The sequence below is a fragment of the Chiloscyllium plagiosum genome, unplaced genomic scaffold, assembly GCF_037043375.1.
Source record: "Chiloscyllium plagiosum isolate Xiang-an unplaced genomic scaffold, Cpla_swu_hap1 HiC_scaffold_10, whole genome shotgun sequence".
Lineage (NCBI taxonomy): Eukaryota > Metazoa > Chordata > Chondrichthyes > Orectolobiformes > Hemiscylliidae > Chiloscyllium > Chiloscyllium plagiosum.
In genome coordinates, this window is record NW_028270148.1 from 105,351,616 (window position 1) to 105,356,205 (window position 4,590).

The following is a 4,590-nucleotide window of genomic DNA, read 5'->3' on the forward strand; positions in this document are numbered from 1 at the left end:
TTATTGAATTCTTTGAGGAGGTGACCAAGCATGTGGATGAGGGTAGAGCAGTGGATGTAGTGTGTATGGATTTTAGTAAGGCATTTGATAAGGTTCCCCCTGATAGGCTTATGCAGAAAGTCAGGAGGCATGGGATAGTGGGAAATTTGGCCAGTTGGATAGAGAACTGGCTAACCAGTCGAAGTCAGAGAGTGGTGGTAGATGGTAAATATTCAGCTTGGAGTCCAGTTACAAGTGGAGTTCCGCAGGGATCAGTTCTGGGTCCTCTGCTGTTTGTAATTTTTATTAATGACTTGGAAGAGGGAGTCGAAGGATGGATCAGTAAATTTGCAGACGATACGAAGATTGGTGGAGTCGTGGATAGTGAGGAGGGCTGTTGTTGGCTGCAAAGGGACTTAGATATGATGCAGAGCTGGGCTGAGGAGTGGCAAATAGAGTTCAACCCTGGCAAGTGTGAGGTTGTCCATTTTGGAAGGACAAATAAGAATGCGGAATACAGGGTGAACGGTAGGGTTCTTAGTAAGGTGGAGGAGCAGAGAGATCTTGGGGTCTATGTTCATAGCTCTTTGAAAGTTGCCACTCAGGTGGATAGAGCTTGTAAGAAGGCCTATGGTGTATTAGCATTCATTAGCAGAGGGATTGAATTCAAGAGTTGGCACGGTGGCACAATGGTTAGCACTGCTGCCTCACAACCCCAGAGATCCAGGTTCAATTCCCACCTCAGGCGACTGACTGTGTGGAGTTTGCACGTTCTCCCTGTGTCTGTGTGGGTTTCCTCCGGTTGCTCCGGTTTCCTCCCACAATCCAAAGATGTGCAGGTCAGGTGAATTGGCCATGCTAAATTGCCCATAGTGTTAGGTGATGGGTAAATGTAAGAGTACGGGTGGGTTGCGCTTCGGCGGGTCGGTGTGGACTTGTTGGGCCAAAGAGCCTGTTTCCACACTGTAAGTAATCTAATCTAAAAGAGTCGTGAGGTGATGTTGCAGCTGTACAGGACCTTGGTAAGGCCACATTTGGAGTACTGTGTGCAGTTCTGGTCGCCTCACTTTAGGAAAGATGTGGAAGCTTTGGAGAGGGTGCAGAGGAAATTTACCAGGATGTTGCCTGGAATGGAGAATAGGTCGTACGAGAATAGGCTGAGAGTGCTAGGCCTTTTCTCATTGGAACGGAGAAGGATGAGGGGTGACTTGATAGAGGTTTATAAGATGATCAGGGAAATAGATAGAGTAGACAGTCAGAGACTTTTTCCCCGGGTACAACAGAGTGTTACAAGGGGACATAAATTTAAGGTGAAGGGTGGAAGGTATAGGGGGGATGTCAGGGGTAGGTTCTTTACCCAGAGAGTGGTGGGGGCATGGAATGCGCTGCCTGTGGGAGTGGCAGAGTCAGAATCATTGGTGACCTTTAAGCGGCAATTGGATAGGTACATGGATAGGTGCTTAAGCTAGGACAAATGTTCGGCACAACATCATGGGCCGAAGGGCCTGTTCTGTGCTGTCTTGATCTATGTTCTATATTCTATGTTCTATCAGATGTGTTGGGATTGAAATTGACTCGGCCAGCGATGAAAGGCTATTGCAGATAACTTCAACTCTAGTTTCATCTTAAATCGCATATAGTTGCATTTCCAACACACAACAGTGAACAATAGACATCATAGCTGATTTTTCCCAACCCTTCCAGGGATAATTTAGGGGTGGCATGGTGGCTCAGTGGTTAGCACTACTGCCTCACAGCACCAGGGACTTGGTTTGATTCCTGCTTCAGGTGACTGTCTGTGTGGAGTTTGCACATTCTCCCCGTGTCTGTGTAGGTCTTTTCTGAGTGCTCTGATTTCCTCTCGCAGTCCAAAGATGTGCAGGTTAGGTGGATTGGCCATGCTAAATTGCCCATTGTGTTAGGTGTCCATTGTGCCCATTGTGTCAGGGATAAATATAGGGTAGGGGAATGGGTCTGAGTTGATTACTCTTCGGCGGGTCAGTATGGACTTGTTGAGCCAAAGGGCCTGTTTCCATTCTGTAGGGTTTCTAATCTAATTAATCAGGTTATGGAATCAAAATTAACAGCAACACTTTCGCTAAGGATCGTAGCACTATCATGGTTTGCCATTCTGATCTCCCTTGCATTTAGTTTGAGCCTGAGAATCAACTTGCAGAAATGGTGGTTTAGAGTAAAATATCAAGTGGTGGCACATTGTGATGTGAATGAGGCTCCTTCAATATTTTGTTGACGGTATTGAGGTGCTGCCAATTCACTTTCTTTCTTTCAGAGGACGTGGGCTTAACTGGCTTGACCAGCATATACTGCCTATCCCTAGTTGCCATTCAAGAAAGTAGTGGTGAGCTGCCATCTTGAATTCCTGCATTCTCTTTGGCCTGGTACACCCACAATGCCATTGGAGAGGTGTTCCAGCATGTTGACCTACAAACTGAGAAAAAACAGTGATATATTTCCAGGATGGTGACTGACTTGTAGGGAAATGTTCAGGTGATGATTATTCCATGTATCTGCTGCCCTTGTCTTTATAGATAGTAGTGGTCATGGATTAGAAGATGCTGCCTAAGGCTCTGTAGTAAATTTCTGCATAACCCTTTGTACAGGGTACACATTGCTGCCACTGGATCTCGTTGACGGAGCGAGTGAAGTTTCAAGGATGTGTTGCCAATCAAGCAGGTGGCTTTGTTCTGGTTCTGCTGAGCTTTTTGGGAGTGTTGGATAACACTCAGCCACAAAAGTGGGGAGTTGTCCATTACACTCCTGACTTGAGCCATGTAAATGGTGGACAGGCACTGGGGAGTCAGGAGGTGAATTACTCATTGCATGAATCCTTGCCTCTGACCTTCTCTTAAGACTTTTCTAATGACTTTTTAAAAAATTGACATGGAAGCGTGTCACTCAATCAATAATAGAACATCCCTAATTATTATCCCAGATGAGTTTAGAGGGCCTCCCCATTGTAATTAATCACCCATTCAATTTCTAAGGAATATTTTTAAAATAATTATTCTTGAAAGCCGAGGGCTGTGTTAAAATCTCATTAGTCAATATGTTTGGTTAAGATATTTGCATTCAGTCAGATCACAAGAGTGAGTGGGGTTGGGTGAGTGGCTTTGCAATTTCTTGCAGTTTTATTTCTCTGAACCAGCACTGCAGCCAACTATCAGCTGTTACCCTAGAGATCTTCGAGAATAGTGTTTAAGGCTCAGTGAAACTATCTCCTGTTCCCTTTGGTTGGGGGGGGGGGGAGGGGGAGGAGTATTTTCAGACAAATTTAATTTGGATCCTTACAATTTCTGGAAAGTTAGCCTATCTAGCTTGAAAAGATTGTTGACTATTGGGAAGAGGCTAATACTGAGAAGAGGGTAATACTATTTTCTGGCTGTATTCCTTTTGGTAGGAGGGCTAAGTGTATTCTGCAAGCCCAAATAACATGTCTATTTTAGTTTCCTCCAGCTGAAGCTGTTAGAAATTCATCAAGATTTACTCCTGATCCGATTGCCTCCACATGAGGAGTTACAATTACCAAAAGAAGTAAAAACAAAAGTTTATCAAATGCCAGTCATGAATTAATTTGCAACTGAAGAGACCTTGGACTGCAGGTTCATAACTCACTGAAAGTGGAGTCACAGATAGATAGGATAGCGAAGAAGGCATTTGGTATGCTTTCTTTGATTGGTCAGAGTATTGAGAACAGGAGTTGGGAGGTCATGTTGCAGCTGTACAGGACATTGGTTAGGCCACAGTTGGAATATTGTGTGCAGTTCTGGTCTCCTTCCTATCAGAAAGATGTTGTGAAACCTGAAAGGGTTCAGAAAAGATTTACAAGGATGTTGCCAGGGTTAGAGGATTTAAGCTATAGGGAGAGGCTGAACAGGCCGGGGCTGATTTCCCTGAAGCATCGGAGGCTGAGGGGTGACCTTATAAAAGTTTACAAAATTATGAGCGGCATGAATAGGATAAATAGACAAAGTCTTTTCCCTGGAATCAGGGAGTGCAGAACTAGAGGGCATAGGTTTAGGGTGAGAGGGGAAAGATATGAAAGAGACCTACGGGGCAACTTTTTCACACAGAGGATGGTACTTATATGGAATGAGCTGCCAGAGGAAGTGGTGGAGGCTGGTACAATTGCAACATTTGCAAGGCATTTGGATGGGTATATGAATAGGAAGGGTTTGGAGGGATATGGGCCAGATGCGGGCAGGTGGGACTAGATTGGGTTGGGATATCTGGTTGCCATAGACGGGTTGGACCGAAGGGTCTGTTTCCGTGCTGTACATCTCTATGACTCTATGACTGTATGGTCTTGACAACAATGCATGTGTAAAGGGAAAAGGAAGATTCCTTTTGGTCATAATATTTGTGGCATCACAAATATAACAGGAGAAGTTTCTAATCATTTTTAAAATAAACAAAATAAAATAAACAAAAATCAGATTGGGTGGCCCTAATTGGGGCTCTGTGACAAAAACAATAAACAACGATCAAAAGAATTAGCAGATCGATAGAGAACTGCCATAGAAATTTATCAAAATCAAATTAATCTTCTGTTATTAGATGTAACCATGCATCCCAGCTCCTGTGGTGCTCACC